Source organism: Miscanthus floridulus, chromosome 19, assembly GCF_019320115.1.
Source record: "Miscanthus floridulus cultivar M001 chromosome 19, ASM1932011v1, whole genome shotgun sequence".
Lineage (NCBI taxonomy): Eukaryota > Viridiplantae > Streptophyta > Magnoliopsida > Poales > Poaceae > Miscanthus > Miscanthus floridulus.
In genome coordinates, this window is record NC_089598.1 from 2,513,433 (window position 1) to 2,538,049 (window position 24,617).

Sequence of the window (24,617 nt, forward strand, 5' to 3'; positions counted from 1 at the left end):
CTAAATGCAAGAGATGCATGTAGCAGTGTAGGCCATCGCATCCGTGAATCCAGAAGTCAGAGGACGTAGGTCTATACTCTAGTGAATTCGTCCTAAAGAATTCAATCAGCTCAACTGTCAAGAACAAAACAAGAACACGTATAACAATAAGCTTATCTCTTTTCAAATTAAAAAAGTCACTACATATTGATAATTGATTGCGCAACATGTTGTTTCTAGATCTAAGATCCTACGAACGCTACTAGTAGAAGAACAAAATATGTGAAGTTGAATTTCCTATATGATCTGTAAAATGCACCACTCAATTGCATGTCGTTTTGTTAAAGAAACGCTGAAACTGCTTAGGAAGACAAAAGGAGATAAACAGAGAAACCCTAGAACTCTGAATCCAAAATATATACATATATGACTTGCTAATCAAAAGGCATATGAATGCACAGTTACAAGCCTGCAACTCAAAAAGTGTTCATGATACAACAGTTTATTGTAAGTGCAATAACACAGAATATTTTTTCAGACATGATGTTCAGTTCTGTAAAAACCAATCTGATGTCCTATAGTTGACAATGCGCCACTAGTACAACACATACTTAAGAATAATTTCTCAAGAAATGACCATGGCAGAGCCTACACAATTGATAATACTACGATCCTTCTTTGAGGTCTTCGTTATTGTTGCACATACAATATTTTTTTCTAAAACAAATCAGATATCTAGGAAACAAATTTTACTGGAAATTAAAAAAAAACTTATGGTATCCCAGACTTCCAGTGTTTAGTAAACAAATTCACTATTGCACCATGACACAAGGCAATAGACATGTCATGTGCTAAAGAAAGCATTCTACTACTCAGGTTGGGTTGCGAAGCCTATAAACTAATGTAGCTGGGATTTTATTTGACAATCTCCAAGTAAGAGATCCTATACTGGAAAGAAACACAACAGTGCAACCATTAATAACGCTATGGTTTCATCATACGAGGCAATCAAAAAATGAAACATGCATGTATAAAGAGTTTCATCCTACAGCTTTCAAAACCTGGCATGTCAGAGAGGGCTATCTTCTTTGCTACTGCCATAAGCCCTGTATATATCACACAAAAATGGTTAGGCAACACGTATAAACATGATAACATATGCAGTAACTATGATAATGTGGCCCAAGCAGTAAGTTATGAGGCTCACAACACATGCAACCATCTGACAAAGGGGTAGTATTTCTAGCAGATCACTAGATCAGGATAAATAAGTGCATTTGGCAGCATACACAAGCCTATATCAATCTAATAAAGGGAAGACGCTGACTAAGAGCAAGATTTCAGACAACTAGAACTATTAAACTTCTTGTTTAAAAGAAAGAAAGAAAGAAAGAAAGAAAGAGCATAAACCAAATTTACTATGCAATAAATCACCATCTACACAGAAAACACAATGGAAAGCCACTTGAAAAGTTTGTCCAGTGACTACTAGTACTGGATACTGAAATGGAAAGAGAGTTGCCTGCCATCAATTGGCAAACAACTCAAGATGATACTTGTAGCTCCTCGGCAATGACTCTACAAGTGAAATCACCAAAAACCAATTTTAAAATGTATGTATTATTAAAACAATCTACAAAGTACATGTAGTCCATACTGTAGAATGCTCCAATCTGGTGCCCTCCCATTAATCAGAAACAATACTATTCGATTATATGCAAATAATATCCTAACTTTCATAAAGAACAACTAAGGAACTGTTATGCCCATCATTCCCTTCTAGAGAAGTGAAAAGTGATCATAGATGAAGTTTTGGAACATTTGCCTAGTGCCTCGAGATATCAAAATGAGTTATTAAAAAACAGAATAAAAGAGGACACAGGTTCCTAGACAGTAGTTAGCTTATCACATTGGAGTTCTAGAACTAAATCCAGCAGTAATGGACCAATTTTATAAAATTGGGAATAGTAACTATCCTAAAGTTACAGTCACTGGTTTAACTGCTAGTAAAGATCTAACAACTTACAACAAATGGGGTCATTTAAAAGAATAGAAACAAGTATTTGTGTGGTCCTAAAAGCTTTATAGCCAAACAATGTTGGAAAAATTAAATTAACTAGATTCAAGACAAGAGGCAATACTACAACAGAGCCCAAGTTATAACAATACCGGTAATCAAATGGGGTGAATTAATGCGATTTAGAAGAACAGAAGCAAGTAGTAGTATAATCCCACAAGCTTTCTAACCAAATAATGCTGAATAACCAAAGTAGTTAGATTCAAGAAGCCACCAGTACCAAATTACAACCTAGCAATACATCAATGTGTAACATTAGGCCCGTAGTAATGCAAGTAACAGGCAAAAAATCACTGTATCCCTTGCTATTACAAATCCTTGGCTACTGCTTGAAATCACCGCACAAATTTAGTACATGTCAAAATCAATTTAGTACGTGTTGCAACAACGCTTAGGCACCTAAAAAGGAGTCTGCACCCACAGCCTGACAATGTCTGCACCCTCCCCATCTTCTTCTGCAGCAAGCACGAAATGAAGAAAAAAAAACACCATTAGCGACAGTGCTTGCAGAGGGAGTGGATCTGGCGGCGCCCAGCTACGACCATCACCGCAGATCCGTGCCCAGCCACAGATCTAGGCCACCAGCTAACTCTATCGCTGCCAGCGGGGTGGACCACCGCCGCGGCGTCGGGAAGGGCGCATCCAGGTCCAGCTCCATGGGCTCCGGTTCATACAAGCGGCCAAAACCAAAACCTAGAACAAATCACACTGAAGTCACAAACCACACCGCGTACGAACGTACCTCGTGAGCTCTACCAATGGCCGATGCGAGCAAGCCTCCAAATCGGCGAGGGAGAGCCTCCGATGCGCCTCAACGCAGCGGAGAGAGGAAATGGCCAGAAGAATAGCCGCTCCCTCCCGACCAGCTCTAGGAACGCCGATTCATTTCGTGTCTGTGCGTGCGGCTCCCACCCGTCCGTTCCTTGTTAGCGGGTGGCGTCACCGGTGCCCGAACCGAATAAGAAAGAACAACCAAGGTCGCACACATCTTGATGACAATCCAATGGACAACGAGTCGACTGAAACATCAGCCACATTTCAGTCGACGGAACAATAGGAAAAGTGAAAAACAAAACAATGTGTGTCTCAGTCTCATGACATTATTGGTGGACTCTGCTGTGTATGATTTTGAAATACATTTAGAGAAGAGATGGTCCATGGATACATGAGCAATGCTGAGCTTGAGGCTGCTGTACATGCCTTTGGAAGTCGTTGTTCTTATATCTCCAGGGTGTACAGGTACATGATGTATAATGTTTTACTTCTTTGTGATCATTACATTTGGAGCTTCTAAACAAACTTTTAAGACCATCAGTTTTTAAAGACATCTAAATGCCTGCATCATTGGTGGGTAGTCATATATGGTATATTGTAGAATTCAAAATCATTATCAATCTTGATAGGTAAAAGCAAAAGGCTAAAATAAAAAATGTCGCTTTCAAAAGAAAATCAATCATGAAATGCCAACTTATAAACATAATTATATCCATAGATACATGTATAGTTCTGTTTTACTTCAGATTGTTGAATTGTTCCATGTTCATTGTCCATGATTAGCCCTTTTTAAGCAATTTCATAAATAACAGAATAATGTGGTTTCAATCTCTTTATTCTGTTTGTTTGCTATGCAACTTCGATATTTTCCTTGATTATCACAGTTTTTAAGTGTATTACTTATTTCTTCCTTTATTTCCTGCCCTCCAGTATTCTCATATGTTCACACTTCACTTACCTTTTGTTTCTTCTCTCTTTGAGGGATAACACAAACCTGTTATCAGCATTGGAAAGAGTGTGAATCATTTTCCATTGGTATGTAACTTAAATGGATGTACATTTTGTATGTTTCTCTTAGTGTCAAATTTACATACTGGGGAACACTTCCGATTGTTCTTGTAGTGGGTGATTGAAATATCGAACAAGCCCATGCAAAGAGAAGCTGAACCAGCATTCAAGGTTTGTGGTACCATTTTATTTAACGCTATTGAGTGGGGCTTTCCTTTTACGTAATTTGGAGAATGGAAATAAACTCCTGGTTGGAGATTTCCTGAGATGATCATCTCATTACATCAATTTCTTGAATTCGACTTCCATGATGCCATACCCTTTCTTTCTTTTTTCACTCTTGTTAATTCATTGGGGACTAACTCTTTTCCCCACATCTTGAGCACAGAAATGTTACCTATGTAGGATCACACTTAACACATTTTTCTGAGTGGCAAACATGCAATCAAGTAATGCCATATTGACAATTACTAACCTGAATTCCTATACTAGATCCATGCTTAAACACATGGTTTTCCTGCAACAAAGTGCATTGACAATTATTCTGCTGACTTGCTCTGTTGCTGGAGTTAATAACCTCTTATGTTCTTATTCAAATTAAATCGATGATGAATGCTCTAGGTTGTTTATCCTAATCTCAGTATTGAAGATAGCAAGAATTTATATGTGATTTAATTTGTGCTACACATGCAGATCATTGGAAATGTTCATGGTGACGAGCCTGTTGGAAGAGAGGTTCTTATGCATCTTGCAAATTGGCTGTGTGATAACTATCTGAAGGATTCACTGGTAAAAGCAACGTTCCTCTGTTGTTACTTGCTCTTTGGTCACCCTGCAGTTTACCAATAGAGAACCTCTTGCAATTTTTAGCTTTGTGATAACTACTTCCAGTATTTTTGGAGTTGGTGTTCTGATGATATCATAATTTTGGTACAAATACAATAACACATGAAAGTTATTCAAAATATGAAGTATGAGATGAAATTCTAAAGGATGCTGTTTTTACTTAGTTTACAATATATTGTTCAACATTAAGATCTGGTGTTCCATGTAACTATGATGTATAGCAGAACATATTTTCACTAATCTGTGAAAATGGTTAACTGTATATGGAAATGTCAGCAGTTGAACTAATTTCTATAGGCAACTCTCATTGTTGAGAACATGCACCTTCATATACTTCCGACAATGAACCCTGATGGATTTGCTCTTAGATGGCGCGGTAATGCAAACAATATTGATCTCAACAGGGATTTTCCTGACCAAGTGAGTACTTTATGTTGCACCTCTTTTCCTTATGGAAGCATATACTTCCCTTTTTGTACTTCCTTTTTCCTTGTAGCCATTCAATTGACACTAGCCGAAATTGACAGTTTTTCTCCGTTAACAACTATATTGACTACAGACAGCTTGAAACTAGAGCCATTATGAATTGGGTAAAGCAAGAGCACTTCACGGCTTCTGCTAGCTTGCATGGGGTAACTATTCTCACCTACTGTGGTTATAATATCACTTGTTGAAATGAGGTTTTCTCACCTACTGCTAGCCTGAAACTATGGTTTTCTCTTATTTGAGTTTTTCAGGGGGCTCTTTTTGCCAACTATCCATGGGATGGAACTAGAGACGCAAGGTGTTTTCTTCTTCTACTTAATTACTTACATTCATTTTTTCAAGTATCTCAATTAATAGTGTTCTCTCTAAAACTTTTAAATATGTAGAAAGTATGAGAAGGGCGGGCCTGGTGCAAGCGGTAGAGTCTTACCGCATGTGACCGGAAGGTCCCGGGTTCGAGTCGCGGTCTCCTCGCATTGCACAGGCAAGGGTAAGGCTTGCCATTGACACCCTTCCCCAAACCCCGCACAGAGCGGGAGCTCTCTGCACTGGGTACGCCCTTAGAAAGTATGACAAGCTTTTCATGAAATATTGCCCAAAAATTGTGGTAGCTTATGCACAATAGATTGTTGTGTTTGCCTTCTTTTAATTCTCTAACTATCTTCCCATGGTGCTAATGGTTATTTGAGGTTTGGATTGCAAGTAGGTGCCTTAATCTATTCTAATAAGATGTTGCTGCTGTTGGTTGCATTTTCATTCTTTGTATGAAAATGGTCTGTTTTACTATCACTTTGTCCTCTTGACACCTAAACAAATTTTTGACTCATTTTGCTCTGCCAAACTATTTAAACTGGGCCAGTTCACCCACTAAGGAAAATATTCTATTTGTTTCTCCCTGTTCAAATACTTATATACTTTTGTATCATAAGGTATGTTGGCATCTATCAATTTGCAAATTTACACCAGCAACACAATGTGTACATGGCGAAGAAAAATCATTAGGTGGTGATTTTTTTGCCACCATGGTAGCACTGAATTTCATTACGACAGCAACGAAATTACAACGTTCAAGTTTCATTAGGTGGGGGCTGTTTGACTTATTTAAAGAGTTTGGTTGAGCAGTCGAAATTTTGCGGCCGGGGGTGGGGTGTTTCAAGGCAAGGGCTGTCAAGTGTCGGGACATATTGCCATCAACTTCACGCCTGACCGTCTGTAGCAGCTGATTAATAAAGTACTGTGAAGTGAACCATTAATGCAGAGTTTATGAGTGATTCTGTGTTGCCACAAACAACCGGATTTACACACACACACAGGGTATCTCGCCTACTCCTCTATCAAGTCTCCCTCTCTCAAAATATCCAACGATGTGATGATAAGCCTATTTTCTGAATTCTATAGCTTTCTTTAATTTGCTGATTGTCACCAATGGTTTTTAGGGCCCAATGTGACTTCCTTGGTTTCATATTGTAACATTCTCAACAAAGATTTGACTTCTTACAGCAAACACTACTACGGATGTCCTGATGATAAGACGTTCCGGCACATGGCATATGTGTATAGTTGGTCCCACTACAACATGTCTTTGAGCAAATAATTTGAAGGAGGGATAACAAATGGAGCATTGTGGTAAACAAACAATAGCAAGTTCATACTGCATATGAGATTTTCTTTATCTAGGTTGTGTATGTATGGGCTTTGAATCAAACAACATCGTTGCTGGTGGTTCAGGTATCCAATATATGGTGGTATGCAGGACTGGAACTATATACATGGAGGCTGCTTTGAGTTAACTCTGGAGATTAGTGACACAAAGTGGCCAAAAGCAGATGAGGTACCTTTGCACTTCTACTGTTGCAGACCCAGAGCATTTGATAATTATTTTTCTGTTCTGTTGTTTATTCTATCATTTTGCTACAGCTTCCTGTCATCTGGGAACACAATAGGATGAGTATGCTCAATCTTCTTGCAACCCTAATAAAGGTAATATGTTTCCACAGTAGTCTCTTTATGCACTGCAAAGGGTGATTTTTGCACTAATTGAAATGAAATGGTGTTGGTTAGTGAATTGAGGCACATGGTTGCTCATGTTTAGACCAGGGTTTGGATCATGTACTGGTAACTGGTTCATAGTAATGTTTGTAGCTATCCATTTATTTTCTATAACTAAAAATGCAGGGCAACCAAATTTTTAGAAAGCAGCTGGTTCAGGGTACCCCATTTTGGCTAAGTTGCTCTGAGTTCTGAACAAGCCCAACCAATTTTTCTTAGAATTTCTCATTGCATTAACTGTCACTGCAATGTCATGAGCACTAGGAAGCTTATCCTGCTTTCCTTTTTCAACAAACCTTTCACTGTTCGTGATGGATAACTGTTCTTCTAATTGGGTCATTGGGATGATGTTTTTGCCACTACTGTCTCTAGTTCTGATCAGTATGTTTGTCTGTTAAGCCAGGATTTTGTGGGATGTGTTTCTTCTTATTTGGTAAGAACAGAGTTTATCAAGTAATATTGCAGTTATTTCAATTGCAGTACAAGATATCCTTATCATTGTCTTTAAACGAAAAAAGAATTCCCTTTTTCTCAAAAACGTGTGGGGTACTGCTCACGTCGTTCAGCACGCATCCTCCGATAACAGAACTCATAAAGATAACCATCATGACTGCAAAAATCACAATGATAAAGCTTGCGTGCAGGAGCGAAAGAAGCCTAAGCATTAGAACTAGAAGCAACAAAAACAGGCTTAGCAAAATGATCACAAGAAGAACCATTTGGCTTAGTATTTTGTACACCCTTGAAGTGTTTTGCCTTAGGCACCCAAACCTGCTTTTTAGGAGCAGATCTAGATGTCTCAACCAGCAACCCATCAGAGGTGACACCTGAACCCTTCCTAGGAGGTGGTCCAGTATATTTAGCCAACGGTGGATTCTTCTCATCAACAGGCGGTCCACTTTTTTCACCAAAAACATGTTTCAAGTCATAACAGGGACCAAAACGCTCACCCCGTTTAATTTGAGCAATAGCCATACCAATTTGAGGCTCACGAATAGAACACCAACCAAGAATAGTTCTCAAATACTTATTTTCTTCTTCCAAATCAGCAAGTTTGGCCCTTAAATCATTATTTTCAACAACAAAATTAGGACAAGTTAGGCATGAAGGAAGAACCGGACAAGTGTGTTTTTCCAACTCAACAATATGTGATTTAGCAACATTTAATTCAGATCGTAAAGTTGGACAAATCAAACAATCCGGCAAATCAGGACAAGTGTGTTCTTCAAAATTTTTTATCCGACATAAAGCATTATCCAAGTCAACTTTCAGAAGCGGGCAAGAAACACAAGTACCAAGCAAATTCGACCGAGAACGAAGTTCATTTAGTTCAGCATAAAGTTTATCTCGATCATCAACAATGGAAGAATACTTGGTTTGCAATTTAGAAAGCGAAATAATATGAATTGAGCATTCTTCACATTCATCAGGTTCAGCAGGATTAGATGCAGCATTTTTGAGAGTAGCTAGTTCAGCACAAGTTTTATCATAATCAGTTTTAAGTTTAGCCAATACTTTATTTTGCTTATGAACAATTTTAGTTAAATCAGCTATTCTTTGTTCTGCAGAAGTATCTACCTCATCATCAGAAGTTTCATCGTCGCTGTCGGTTGATGCATCACCCTCCAAGGCCATAGTACATATCCCACCATTGATGCCGGCGTCAGTGATGAAGCAAAGCCCGTCTGTCTTCTTCTTGGGTGTCTCATCCTCGGAATCTGAATCGCTGGAGTCTGACGAGCCACCTGAAACATACTGTCCAAGAGAAGATAACAAAACATTTGCAGCCTTAGCGACTTGCTTGTCAGAGTATTTTTGTCCGCCTTTCTTACATTGCTTATCCTTCTTCTTCCTCTCTCTGAACTTCTCCTGGCGCCTGAAGGAGTTATTGCCCTGCTCAAAAGATCTCTGCTTGTTTGGGCAATCAGCAGCAAAGTGTCCTCGCTCACCACAGTTGAAGCAGCCATCTGAACGTCTTCTATTACGCCTGTTGTCATACACACGCTTAAACTTGTTGGAGAGCAGTACAAGTTGATCATCATCTAGCACCTCCAACTCCTCATCTGCAACATGACACAAAGAAGACAAAGCAAAACTGGAAACATTTGGATTAGCATTAGTGTTAATCTTATTTCCAGAAACCAAAGCCATTGGAACGTCAGAAGAAGAAGCAGCTGTGGGATTTTTCAATTTACGCTTAGAAACAATTTCGATCTCTTTTGATTTGAGCTTACTGTAAAGCTCATCAATGGTGAGAGTCTCATAACCTACAGATTCAACGATCGCCTCAACTTTCATATCCCATTCATCATTAAGTGAATGTAATAATCTGAGAGCCCTAGCATGATCATCATAAGGCATATTGCTATTCATGGCCTTCATCTTATTAACAATCACTTGAAAACGTGCAAACATGTCATCAATAGACTCACTAGGCAATTGGCAAAAAGCATCAAACTCTTTTCGGTGAATCTCAAATTTTCGGTTTTTCACAGTGTTTGAGCCTTCATGATATTTTCTAAGTTTCTCCCAGATCTAATAAGCGAGATCTTCACTAGAAACCCGATCATATTCAGTTTTACAAATAGAAGCCTGTAAAATAGCAACAGCGCGATGATTTGTTTCAAGAAGCCCGATCTCAGCGGCGTCAGTCGGTTCCTCAGCTGGAATCACATATGTGGCATTTTGTGTGATTTTCCATAGCTTCAGCGACTTGCCTTTGAGATAGTTGGTCATACGTGCCTTCCAGTAATCATAATCAGTCCCATCAAAAAACGGAGCGCGAACATCAAACTTTTCATTGGTCGCCATAGCTTTCAGCACCGATTAAGGTATAGAAAACTTAAACCGGCTCTGGTACCAATTGAAGGATCGAAACGGGCGACCAGAGGGGGGGTGAATGGTCGCGGAAGCCAAAAATTTATAACCCTTACCCTAAACATAAGACCTGATTAAATCACGTTTTTAAATCTGGACAGAACTCTATGTACCTAGTAAACCTGATGTGGACGAAAATCCATAACTCCGATCGACCTAAAAATTTGTCAGATTAAACTAGATGAAATTACGAAACTAACCTAACTGGAATCACGTCAATCTGACTTACGGATCTTGAGATAAAAATAAAACAAGCAGACTATGTCAGATGCTAACGAGAATTGTAAAGAACAAATCGAGATTTACAAGATCAATCATTATAGATGAAAGATTAAATTGAGTAATTGAACTTACAAAAGTGCATCTAGCCTCCGCCCGAACATCCTCCCTCTCTTAATCTGAGAGATCAACAAAAACCTCTCACTAGAATTCAAACCCTAGACTAGACCGGAGAGAGGAAAACTGAACCGTGGAACCCCGGGGCATGAGTACTGTTCATGGGTACTGTTCACGCGTGAATAGTACTCGCCGGGAGTCCAAAACGTCTCCTCCCTTCTCAACCCTAGGTGCCACATATTTATATCTCCAAAGGGTGGCACAACCTATTTTCACATAACCTCTACGCTAAATAAATCCAACGTAGGGGCGTAAATTCCAATTACGTCCTCCATGGCAAATTCCGCGATGTCCGCGATCCCTCCATCTCCGCGATGTGATCCTCACGATGTCGCCGCACGACCATCCGAAATCGTATCACGATCGCCAGAATTTTCCATCTTCGGCCAACGCCTGCCGCACGGGCGTCCCGGTACGATGCATGGCTTTGTGGCTCAACCAGCGAACCCCGGATTTTGTGGCATAATCCGGAAACCTCCCTCGACGTCCTCCCGCCATGTAGCCAGGTACAGTAGACGTACACCGCACGATCGCCTGTCCCTCGAACGCAAGCCTCGATCCGCCCTTCTCCGCCCCCGCGGTTTTTCGACGCGGCATCCTATCTTCGTTCTTCACTCGTCGCCGCATGTACCTTGTCTCCACCTGTCACCTGCAACCACAACCTGCCAAGAGACACGTCACACGCACACCGTGTTGTCAATCGCTCATCACCAAGGTGCTAGCCCACTGGCATCTCATATTGTGATATGTGTGATCATTCTTAAGTGTGCCCCCTGAATCCCTGATGCCACCATCCATTCTTAGTCCCACAAATTTACTTTGTGCCCTGTATTAATCGGAGAAACCATGTGGTTCCTCTATCTGCTTCTGGGAGTTACCCTTTTTTTGTTCTATTTGCAAGAGTTACCAGAGTGTATCTGGCTGTCCCATCATATTGACTCTAGTTTTAGTCAGGAGTTCATGGAAGGATATTTGCAGCAGATACTGGCAGGCCTATAACTGGCTCAGTGATGATAAAGGGCATTGATTCCAAGGTTAGTTCATTTTGGCTGCATTAATTATGTTATGTTAGAATGGATGAACTGAAAAATGAATATAGATTGTTGATATGAGTTTGCAGACTTACATAACTTCTTTTTTTCTATAGGTAAGCGCGAGCAGTACTTTCGGAGATTACCATCGAATTGTTGCACCTGGTGAGACATATGAAGGTAAATTTTTTTCATTAGTTTATCATCCCATATGCAACACAGCATTTATGTAAATTCTATTCATTAGTTTACCATCCCATATGCAACAGAGTGAAGGTAAATCCTTTTTTTTTTTGGTAGTAAGACCAAGTTGACCACCCATTTGATAAACAAAGGAAATCAATAGCCTGAAATGCATACCATTGCTACTGTACTGTCCCTCTATAAAATCAGTGACATTTCTGCCATCATTCGTGGCAGTCGTGGCATCAATGGAAGGCTTCCGGCAAAAATCTACACGCATCATGCTGGAGCAGGAAGCTGTCAACCTGGATTTCATCTTGGACCCGGACGGAACTGATGTGCAGATGAAGCTACCCCGTAACGACCAGGGCTGCCACTGCGACAATGCCAAGCTGTTCCATGTTCAAGAAGCTCACCTCTGGTTGTATCTTCTTATCGTATCCGTTATCCTGACCCTCTATTTAGTCTTCAAGAGAAAAATGGCATCTAGGTTGGCATCAAGGTTTCTGACATATAGATACTCATCACTCAGAGCAGGTAGGACAGTTTTGTAACTCACATAGGCTCTTACTAAAACAGCCCAGTTGTTGTATAAGTTGAAGGATGAGCAATGTACCATGGAAATGGAAGGTTTGCATCAATGGAAAATATCACAATCTCAAGGTATATTGTGTGGTACAGATGAGGGAGGATGCTGTAGTTTTTCTTTTGGGGTGAGGATCGGGGTGGGGACGGGGCGTTGTTGTGTGACGATGCTCTACCTTCTAGGAAGCTGCTATTTCATTGGCCATTGTTGATCTTCAGTGAAAGTACAGCTAGCACTCTAGCAGGTAGTTTCCTTATGTTGGCAACAATGAGGTATCATGAGCAACAAGAAATACACGTCAATACCCACTTTGCCACGCACCTATAGGAGTTACCAAGTCAAACATGCTTATGCGTAACATGATGCCAACTACAGAAGGTATATGTGATTGGGTTGGTGTAAGCAGTCTCTGCCTTACATTATTGTACCACATACTACTGACTTTATTGGGCTGCTAACATGAACAAAAAACATGCTGGTCTCCGATTTGGTCCTCGAGGATCTGCATAGCTTTTCTGCTCGGGGGTCGAGTGACCATGTTACTAGCCTAGTATTTGACCTTTTCTTCTTTTCTCCTATTGAAAATTAACATCGCGTTTGGTCCTTAGTAGGATCTGCAAAGCTTGTAGCATAGCATGGATGGAGCCGCATTCATTTTTTAACCCAAGAAGAAAATGCAGCCTCTACAAATAACAATACACAAAGATCAATCTATCTACAAGTGAAACTGGAGGCATCAAATTTTCATGTCCTGAAGAGATAGATATTTATCGGTTGCATAAATACTCGACAGACAATATAAAAAGAGAAATCTATCTACACTATGTCAATGCCTCAAGTCTAAAATCTTCATGGCTTTGAAGTTTGAAGAGATATTTTGCTTGGAATATACAAAGAGAAATTTGTCTACAATATGCCAATACCTGAAATCTGAAATCTTCATTGCTTGAAGAGAGATTTTGCTTGGAATCTAATTTGATTGGGTGGTACCACTACCACGCGAAGCAACGCCATGTCCTTATCGCAGCCTCCTTTTCTCATATTCCCCAGGTAGCTCTAGCCGGGCACGAACGAGCCCAGTTCTCCTCGGCAATAGAAGAACTAGACCGGGCCTTCAATGGTCACGACACTACTACTACCACTACAACTACAAGTCAGCCCCACAGCATCAATTTGTTCTCCCTGATCATCGATAACAAGGAAAAAAGCAGCACAGATAAATAAAAGTTTGCAACGACGATATCGACCCTGCAGAGAGGGAAAAAAATATCTGCAGTTCTAGATGATGAAGTAGAGCAACAGCTGATCCCTGACTCTCTGAGCTGGCCGTGCATGCATGGCATGCACTGTTACTGTCGATGTAGGCACGTATATGCACGCACCACGGTCATGCATTGGCTAGCCTGCACCCTGCAACAGTGGGTATATATGTACGTGGATAGAATGTTGGAAAACGGTGGTTTCCAGCAGGTGGGACTAGACGGAGGTAGCTGAAGCCTTCGTCCGGATAGGTGCCTCGTGCGAAGACGTGTCAGGTGGAAAGTGGGTCCAGATCAAACCAGGGTTTCATAAATGCATTCAACTACCTCCTCCCTTTACAGAGTCTGTGTTCCTCTTTTATAGGGCACTGCTGGCTAAGGTTACTCTTTTATAATTTTACCCCTTGACGGTTACAGCATATCCTCGGAATATTCCTATGCTAATACAATCTGCTAAGGGTAATTTGGGTGCCTTCTTCTTCAACCACCTTTGCTTGATGGGCCGCACCCATGAGTCTGTCTGCGGCCCATGGCCCGGCACCGCTGTCCTTCAGAAAGTCCCTCGACTCTCGAGGCCTTCGTCCGGGGCGACCTTCGCCCGTACCTACGCACCGACTCTCCGTAGCCTCCGCAGGTGCCGCCTGAGCCTTCGCCGTTCGTTGCATCCGAGTACCTTCGCTCCGGTCACCGGAGCCTCCGCTCAGGGCGTCGGAGCCTCCGCCTCGGACCGCGTTCGGGTGTCTTCACCGCATCCTCTGGTCCTTCACCCTGATCAGCCGATCGGGCGGAGGCTTTGATCTTCTCTTCCTGAACATCACTCATAAAATTCATTAATCGTTAGCTTTCATTGCTGTTGCGGTCCCTGGCCTCCGCGACTCATAACCGTGTCCCAACAGTTCCCCCCTTGAGGGCTTGGTCCGATGCTGGCGGGCATTGTCCTCAAAACACTGTCCTCAGGCTCTAAGGCGTGGAGGCTTCCCCCCATGCGAGCCTTGCCCTTGAAACCTAGCCCTCAGGCTCTAAGGTGCGGAGGCTCTTGCGCACGCGGAGGCTTTCCCCCCTTTCCCCCTTGGGACACCTAGATCAGACCGCTACGTTGGTGACATGTCGTTATTTGATTCGCCGCGGTGGCTGCGGAACCGACGTGTTTTTGAGCTGATGTGACCGTTGGCCCCAGAAATTGAAGCGTTGCAGCGGGGCTATATAAGGGATGGTAGGTGAAGGCCCCCCGTCCCTACCTAGCCATCGCTTTCGCTACTACCGCTTCCTGCGCTGTCCCTTTTCGCCTAGTTGGCTTTTGCCTTCGCTCCCCTCTTGGGTTGTTTATGAGTTTTAGAAGTGGCTAGTCCTGTCAGTCCTCCTCCGCGCCAGACTTCCTTCTTTGGGCCATACCGTCGCCTTCTTTGTGTTAGGTCTAGTGGGTGGTCCGCGCAGTTTGAGGAGTGCATGGTTGTTAGCGTGGAGGCATTGGGGCTTGAAGAGGATCTTTCTGGAGTTGAGGCCTCTGTCGCAGACTTAATCACCGCTGAAGAGGCAGGAGACATGGCTGGCACATCCAAGACATGGGATTTTGGGCCTTCGCTCATGACTAAGGACATGATTGAGGAGTTACGACAGCTGGGCTGCTTTGGGGATGCTAAGGTGAAGCCTCCGGAGGGGGAGACAATTCCTAAGCCGAAGGCCGTTGATGCCGTTGTTTTTAGGGATTTCTTTCTCTGCGGCCTTCGCATCCCGGTGGCACGCTTCCTTCGCTAGGTGTTGGAGGTGTTTGAGGTACAACTTCATCTAATTCCCAATGGAATAGTTACCCTGAGTAAGTTTTGTTGGCCCTACTTGTCTTATGGCGCGGAGCCCAACGCTGGTACTTTCTGTGAGTACTACGAGCTCTAGCGCAAGCCTAAGCGAGTTGGCGAAGATCAACTGGTGGCACAGTATGTGAGCTGCGCTTTTATGCCACGGAGGGCCCAAAAGGGCGAGAAGTTGGAGATCTCCTTCGCCCAGAAGAACAAGTTGTCGAAGGATTGGATGTAGTATTGGTTCTACGTGAGGACCGGAGGCATGACATCTATCGGCTCAGACGGGAAGAAGAATACCCGCTATCCGCTAGCCTCAGTGATGACTCCAATGAGGCCTTTGACTCAGGGAACCCTAGGTCTGGGGACTAAGGAGGGTCACGAAGCATGCGACAGGGCCTTCGCTCTGGCCTGATAGTACTCCAGAGGTCGCGACTTGGTCGAGGAGATGGTGGCGGCTAACTGCTAGCCCCTCGGTAGGAATAGGCCCGCCATGACCATTGAGATGGTTAGTCTGCCTATGTTTGGTGAAAGTGTCGGGGTTCCTTTCCCGCGCTTTGGATTTGCGAAGAAGGAGGGCCGGGCTGTGGAGAAGTTGGTGAAGTCCATTGAGGCGGGGGCACATGAGATACTTGGTGAGATGTCCGACAGGGAGTATATAGCATGTCGGGGCATCGCTGGTACGATGCCCCAGCTTAATAGAGTTTTTGAGGAATTGGGGATTTACCATGAGGAACATGATGTTCCTGCGAAGGTGCACAATTCCATAGAGGACAAGGCACGGAAGACCACTTCCAAGAATGTAACTACTATGGCAGAGGCGAGGAAGAGGAAGGGGGCTACTGCGCCCAAGGTCATTACCAAGAGGCGAAAGACTAGGGCTGCTTCTGTTGCTGCCTCCACCGATGTGTCCGCGCTGCCTCTGCTAATGATGATGATGAGGTTGCCGAGAACGTTGGCGAAGGCTCTGGCTCCGCTGCTGCCGGAACAGGAGGCAAGCACTTTGCTACCTCTTGGGATCTTGGCTACGATGATTTGGTGGATACAACCCTCCAAGGTGCGGGCGATGGCCTTGCTGCTGAACCCTTCGCCGTGGTGCCTATGCCCGGCGTTTTGGATGACGAAACTTCTGGCTCCGAGGGCGATGGTGCTGGTGGTGGTGATGCTTCTCCACCTAGAGAGGGGGAGGCCGCTGGTATTGGCCTTCATCGACCTACGGTAGGTCTCGATGAGGTGTTCGAGGACGTGGCGAAGGCAAGCTCTCCAGTTGCTCCGTCTCGGGGCGTAGGGTTTCAGGCCACCGGTCACCACATCAAGGATGTCGGAGGCCCAGGCAGTGTCCTGAGTCCTTTGCATCTTGGTGAGTTGCTTTTTAGCTTTGCTTTTCCTTTAGTTCTTAAGCTTTCTTATTTTATCCGGACTTGTATTTTATTTCTGTAGGGGTCTTGATGGAGGCCCTTGGGAGGACTGATGAAAACCCTAATGACCCTTTGGGTGTGGAACTCACTCGGATTGGCTTGGGAGCCCCTCCAAGGCCTTCGCTTGGGGGTCCGACTCCTCGTCCATCCGGCGCTGGCTTGGATGGTGGTGAAGGTTACTTTTTATTTCTTGTTTTTCGTTTCTACATTATTTTTTGTTTTCTGTCTTGCTGATTTTGTTTGCTATTCCAGGTGGCTCTGACAACACAATAAGTGGGTGGGTAGATTTGCTTGAAGCTGTTTATAATTATATAGGAGGTTGTTATTCCTATATCTTTTATTTTCTTACTTTTTGTCTTACATTTCTTACGCTTAATTTGCTGCTAGGCCACCTTCGCCACCACCTAAAAAACATAGACTACTTCAAGTTGCTGCGGATGAACTTGGAGCAGCAATGTATGGTATGTTTCTTTTTTTGTTTTCTCGGCTGTTACTCTACTTTGCTTATGGCTGACGCTCATTTTGGTAGAGTCACTATCTTTCGGAGGCCATTGAAGAGCGTGGCACGCGGGAGGTGGTCGACCGCAATTTGGCCATCGAGGCCTTAAAGAAGGAGATAGAGACTCTAGAGGCTGAAAATACTCGGCTTGTAGGGGAGGTTGGTGGCCTTTGCACTGTCTGTGCTGAACTGGAGGAGTTCCAGAAGAAGGTTGACTTGCTAAATAAGGAGGTTGATGGCAAGAAGGTTGTCGAGCAACTGGTTGCTGAGCGTGCCCTGAAGGCCATTGAGGTAGCCGTCAGCCTTCGAAAGAAGGTGGATGCCAAGAGGGAGTCTGGCGCTGCCTTAAAGGCACAAGTAGATATGTTATCTAAGCGCCTTGAGGATGCCAAGTCCATCAGGCTAGCGGCGGCTGAGCTTTACGTGGTGGCGCTTGAGCAGTTCAAAGGCTCTACGCCGCCATTTTATGGCAGATTAGACACCTTCGTCACAACAAGCCCGTTGCCTTAGCCCCAAATCTAGACACTTTACACAGACAGGGCTTGGGGCATCTAGGCCCTAGGGCCTCTACCATTTTGGTAACACCATCTGGCCTCCGCACAAAGTATGCAGCAAGGTTGGAATTCAAAGCAACAAACAATATAGCAGAATACGAAAGCCTTATACTAGGCCTCAACAAGGCAAAGGCACTTGGAGCAAGAACACTACTGGTAAAAACAGACTCCCAAGTCATAGCTAGACAAGTTGAAAAAGAATACATGGCACAGAAACCAGAACTGGCCAAATACCTGGCCACAGTAAGGGATCTTGAGCGGAGGTTCTAGGGATTCACCCTGCAGTACATACCAAGAGTAGTAAATGCAGAAGCGGACAAATTGGTGAAGGCAGCAGCAAACAACTTGCCCATACCAAATGGAGTCTTTTATCAAGTATTGCAAGCACCCGCAACGTAGGCCACAATGAAGGCATTCAAAACAATCCTAGTCACTGAGTCTAAAGACTAGAGGCAACTGATCATAGATTGCCTCAACAGCGTGCATCACACAGAGGATGAGGCGAGTACAGCTAGAATGGCAGTGAGAGCAAGAAACTATACACTGATAGAGGGAATACTGTACAAAAAAGGGGTTGTCCAACCGCTACTCAAGTGCATATCTCAAAGCGAAGGCAAAAACCTTCTACAAGAAATTCATTCAGGTTCATGCGGCTCACACATCGGTCCAAGGACACTATCTACGAAGGCTATCAGGCAAGGGTTCTATTGGCCTACCCACATTAATGACGCATAAGAGATTATCAAGACATGTCAAGCATGCCAGAGCACCTCCCCACACCAGTCAAAACCTTCGGGCACTGTACCACTCATCCCACCCACTTGGCCCCTCCAAAGATGGGGGATGGACCTGGTTCAACCGCTACCACTATCGCAAGGGGGGAGCAAGTTTGCAGTAGTAGCCATAGAATATTTTAAAAGGTGGATTAAGGCCAAACCACTCGCCAAAATCACATCAGAGACAGTAAAAAGTTCTTTTGGCAGAACGTAATTTGCAGATTCGGAGTACCAAGAACCCTAACAGTTGACAATGGAAAACAATTTGACTCAGACAACTTCAAAGAATTCTGCAAGAGTATAGGTACCAAGGTTGCCTTCGCCTCAGTCTACCACCTAGAATCAAACGGAGCAGTTGAAAGAGCTAACAGAGTGATATTCTCAGCAATAGCAAAGACTCTATTCAACCTTCGCAAAGGCAAATGGGTAGAGGAACTACCGAAGGTAGTATGGTCCCATAACACTATAGCCTCTAGAACAACAGGCTTTACACAGTTCAAACTCTTGTACGACGAAGAAGCAATGCTGCCCGAAGAAGCCAAGCATCAGAGCCTCCATGTCATAAAACAGGCATTGGCAAAAGATGAAGAATACTCTAAAGAAACAATTGAGGGCACAAGACTAGAAGCAGTTGAAAACATTACAAAATACCAAGACCAAACCAAAAAATGGAGAGACAACAAAGTGATCAAGAAAACATACAAGATGGAGACCTAGTCCTCAGAAGGAGACCTAATGCTGAAAATGTTGGAAAGCTCCAACCAAAATGGGAAGGCCCTTATTTGGCGAAGGCCGCCGGAAGACCCGGGTCATTCTACCTGACCGACGGCGAAGGCGGAACAACAACGCATAATTGGAACATCGACAGTTTGTGTAGGTTTTACATCTAAATGTAAAAAGGTGGCCTCCGCAGAACTATAAGCGAAGGTCACCAAGTTTCTAGTTGTCACATTTTTACATTTCATGCAAAAGGGCTTGCACTCTTTTCCTCACAAAGGGGGCTCCTAACGGAGGTGAGGTTTTTAATGAGGCAAGTTCCATGTAAAAACCTCTAAAAATATAAAGAGGAATCCCCCAAAAATACCATAAAAGGCGAAGGTCGAAAGTGACTAGCAATGCAGCCACAATATTCGACGATAGCATTACAATAGAGGAGCCTCCAATGCTTTTGATGAAGGCTCTAAAGCATGGAATGACCCCCTCGGCTAAAGTAGCCTGCAACCTTGAGAAAGACCTGTCCATATTCAGGCTTCAAGGATTTATCAAAACGGCCAAAAGGCCAAAGCTAACCTGACAAAGACCTACCTTTGGCGTAGGCATCAGGGAGAGGCTTATCGTTAACAAGTTTCAGTTAACTGCCAAAATTAATAGCTAAAGTACAATAGTAGTAAAGGCCAAAAGATATGCCAGGTATAGGGAAATCCCAACTTGAAAACATATCCAAGCAATAAACACCGGCCAACCACCAAGAGTTATTAAAACGTACAACTGTTGCCCATTTCCCTATTCTTCCGGATGCTTCTTTGTTGTAGAGTATGTCCCCTAACGGTTGCGAAGATGGTACTGTGATTTCATGTGCTTGGAAATAGTGCTTCAATTTCCTTGAGGAGATCAACACCGCATACGCTATTTTTTCTATCTCTGTATAGTTCAACTTTGCTCATGATAGGGCTTCTAAGATGTAGTAGACCGGCTACTGAATGACCTTTAACTCTTCTTCTTTCTCTTGGACAAGCACCCCACTGACCGCATGGTCGGAGGCTGCAACACATAATAGCAATGGTGCCTTTGGATCCGGCACTGTTACCATGAGTTTGATAGCCAAATAATTTTTGAGTTGCCGGAAGGCCTTTGATTGTTCTAGCCCCTATTCCACTTTATCTCTGCCTCTTAAAGCTTTGAAGAATGGGAGGCTATGTTCTGCTGACTTTGAGATGAATCTATTCAGCGTTGCTATTCTTCAGTGAGTTTTTGGACTTCATTTTTGGTTTATGGTTCCACCATTGAAATTATGGCCTTTGTTTTGTCTGGGTTGGCTCTTATGCCTTCGGGTCCTATGATATACCCGAACATTTTATCTCTGCTTACGTCGAAGACACACTTTTCTGGGTTGAGTTTTAGCCCATCCTATCTTAGATCAGTGAAGGTTTCCTTTAAATATGCTATGTGGTCTCCCTCATCCTTACTCATCACCACAATATCATCAACATAAGCTATGATATTTTTCTGCAGCTGGGGGTCGAGGACTACCTTCGTCATTCTAGCGAAGGTTGATCCAATGTTTTTCAATCCTTTGGGAATTCTTGTGTAACAATAAGTTCCGAAGGGGTAGTGAAACTTGTCTTCTCCTCATCTTCTTTTTTGAGCTAGATCTGGTGATATCCTGAGAAGCAATCTAGGAGAGAGAAACACTTGCATCCTGCTGCCTTATCAACGGAGGTGTCTATTCTTGGTAGTGAAAATGGATCTTTCTTGCATGCTTTGTTTAGATCTATGAAGTCTATGCACATTCTCGTCTTTCCATTTTTCTTTGGCACCAGTACTATATTCGCCAGCCAATCTGAGTACTTGACCTCTCTGATGATGTTTGGATTTAACAACCTTTGAACTTTGGCTTTTGCTGCTAAAATTCTCTCCTCCGATATTTTTCTTTGTCGCTGCTTTTTTGGTTTTATTCTGGGGTTGATCTCAAGGGAGTGTTGTATAATGTCCCTGCTGACCCCTTTCAGGTCAGAGGCTGACCAGGCAAAGACTTCTTTGTTTTTGGCTAAGGTTTTTATGAGCTCTGCTTCCTCTTCTTTTGATAGGTTGCCTCCGATCGTGACCTTCCTATTTGGGACTGTTTCTTCCAATAGGACTGTCTTTGTTTCTTCCTGATCCTTAAGATCTGTTTTTTCCTTCGGCATGTCCGGAGGCTCCGTTGAATTAGTTTTAGCTGCTTCGACAGAGTTGATGTTGCGCTGCGACTTGTAGATGTCTCTTTCTATATTTCTTGCTTCCTTCTGACAGCCATGAACTGTGATGATTCTGTGCAAGGCCATCATTTTCATACATAGATAACCCATATGAATGGCTGCATTGAATTTATTTGCGAACCCTCTTCTGAAGATGGCATTGTAGGGGTAGTAGAGATCTACTACGTCGAAGGTTACATATTCTGTTCTTGCGTTTTTTTGACCTCCGAAGGAGACTAGGAGGGATATTTTCCTAATGCATCTATCCTTTTCCCTCCAAAACCAATTAGTGGTGAGTCCGAAGGCCGCAACTGACTCCTGCTTAGCTTCATCTGGTCGGAGACATTTACAGAGATAACATCTGCATAGCTTCCAGAATCTATGAGAACCCTATTGATTTCCTATCTTATTCTAAAAAGGTGATTGGTGTCTTCAACCAATCTGTGTAATGCACTGGGCCTTGAACTGCTATGTTGTTGACCAACCTAAGGTGATCCTTCTTCTGCTTTTTAGTCTAGAATTCCATCGAGGAGCCCCCGGCTATAGGCAGTATCATGCCGATGGTTGAAAGCTGTGCGTGAGGGTTGAGTTGGTTCTCTGGGTTAAGTTCGTTTTTAGGTGTTGCAAGCTATGTTGTTGGAGGTGGAGGTAATGCCGCTAGTTGTCATTATGTATTTGGGATGGCTGGTTGGTCTCAATGAATGTTATGTGCGGAGGCCTCGGGTTTATGTAAGTGAGGTTGGCCTCCGCCTGTTAGTTGTTAGACAGCCCCTACTGCTGAGTACTTGGTCTCCATGTGGGTAGGAAGTTTGGGTAGTAGGCAGCAGCTAAAGTGGACGGTTGAATTTGAGTGGAGTTTAGGCTTGGGTAAATTGGGCAGTATTGCTGCTGAGATGCTGTGAAAGTATTGTTCACCTCTCTCGCGAGTTGTTGTGGCGGAGGTGGCGGATTTGCTCTACTTTTGATCCTTGCTTGGGTCTCCCTGGCGTCTGGGCAGTCCTTGGTTGTGTGCCATTTGTTTTCTCTATGAAAGAAACAATACTGCCTTTGATTTTGGTTTATGTTCTAGTTCCTACCTTGTCTATTTCCCTTGCCTTCAGGTTGTTTTTGGACATGTCATTTGGGCCTGCCTTCGCCAGTTGCTGCCCCTGTTGGCTATTTCCTCGCTGTTCTATGTTGAAGATTTGCCAGTTTTGCTCATGCTGTGGCTGCAGATGACCTTAGCTTCTGTTGCCCTTCTGGGCGTTTCTGCTATTGCCCTAGAACTGCTTGCTTTGGTTTTGTTTTTCTAGTCTTCTGCGGAGGTCATTGTCAGATCTGTAATACTTCTCAAATTCATTGTAAAGGTCTTTGATAGTCCGAGGCTTTTCCCTCGCTAGGTGAGCTACGAATGGACCTATGCGAAGGCCTTTGATTGCTGCTTCGATAGGGACGTCCTCTGGGACATTGGGTGCTTTTGCTTTCATTTGCACGAATTTCTAGAAGTGGTCCTTTAGGGCTTCTCCTTGATTCTGCTTGCATTGAAACAAATCCATGGAAGTCATGGATTCACTTGTGAACCCCTTGAAATTTGCTCAGATCTTATCGCGAAGGTCTTCCCTGAATAGACAGAACTTGGCCTTAGCATTGAATACTAGGCTAGCGCATCGTCTTCAGCTGCGATGATGAAGGACTTGGCTAGCACCGCTTCATTTCCACCAGCGGAAGCTACTGCTGCATCAAAGCTCATGATGAATTGTCATGGGTCTGATCTTCCATTGAATTTGGGCAACGTGATAGGTTTGTAGGAGGGGGCCAGGGTGAGCTCTGGATGCCTTTGGATAGTGGTGATTTAGAATCGATGGTTCTGTGGGTTTGTGGTGAAGTGTAGGATGTGCCGAAGGTTGGTTGTGCTATGGAACGTGGCCGAGGATTGGGTTGGCTTTGGTTTGCTGAGTGGAGTTGGTTGGACGTGTTGAAGTTGGATTGTGAAGGCTGCATACTTTGTATTTCGGCCTGTAAGATGACTAGCTGCTGCCTGATCTCCGCTGCCTGAGCTGATGCTTGGGCTGCCCGTTGATTGTCGGCAAAGGCTGCTGCGACCTTATCCCTTTCTTGTTGCATGCTCTGCAACTGGGCATGTAGCTGTTGAAGCTCTTGTTCTGGAGTGGGACTTGGGGCTTGCTGCTCCTCGGATGCCGGAGGCTGGTCTTCGACCGTGGGTTCTTCTCCAACTTGATCTTCTGGGGCTGTAGCAGAAGAGCTGCGGGCACTACGCCTGGGTCGTCCTCTCGTCGAGGGCTCTGTGGGAATCCTAGTGGAGGCTGCTCTCTTTCTTGCCATCGTGGGTCTTGCTTGGCAACCATGCGGTGGGCCCCAATGTTGAAAAACGGTGGTTTCCAGCTGGTGGGACTAGAAGGAGGCAGCCGAAGCCTTCGCCCGGACAGGTGCCTCGGCGAAGGCGTGTCAGGTGGAAAGTGGGTGGAGACCAAACTAGGGTTTCATAAATGCATTCAACTACCTCCCCCTTGTACAGAGTCTATGTTCCTCTTTTATAGGGCGTTGCTTGCTAAGGCTACTCTTTTATAATTTTACCCTTTGACGGCTACAGTACATCCTTGGAATATTCCTTTGCTAATACAAACTGTTAAGGGTAATTTGGGTGCCTTCTTCTTCAACCACCTTTGCTTGATGGGCTGCAACTGTGAGTCCGTCTGCGGCTCGCGGCTCGGCACCGCCGTCCTTCAAAAAGTCCCTCGACTCTCGGGGCCTTCGTCCGGAGCGACCTTCACCCATACTTGCGCGCCGACTCTCTGTAGCCTTCGCAGGTGCCGCCCGAGCCTTCGCCGTTGGCTGCATCCGGGCGCCTTCGCTCTAGTCGCTGGAGCCTCTGCCTTGGACCGCGTTCGGGTGCCTTCGCCGCATCCTCTGGTCCTTCTCCCTGATCGGCCGATCGAGCGGAGGCTTTCATCTTCTCTTGCTGCACATCACTCATAAAATTTGTTAATCGTTAGCTTTTATTGCTGCTGCGGTCCCTGTCCTCCGCGACTCATAACCGTGTCCCAATGAAGTGCCTCCAAAATAGGTAGAACG

The 24,617-nt window shown here is 44.0% G+C and overlaps 1 pseudogene; it reads left to right on the forward strand.

The window, feature by feature from the left end:
- The first annotated feature begins 2,860 nt into the window (after positions 1–2,860).
- On the forward strand, positions 2,861–15,306 carry LOC136528805 (carboxypeptidase SOL1-like; annotated as a pseudogene).
- The last annotated feature ends 9,311 nt before the right edge of the window (positions 15,307–24,617 follow it).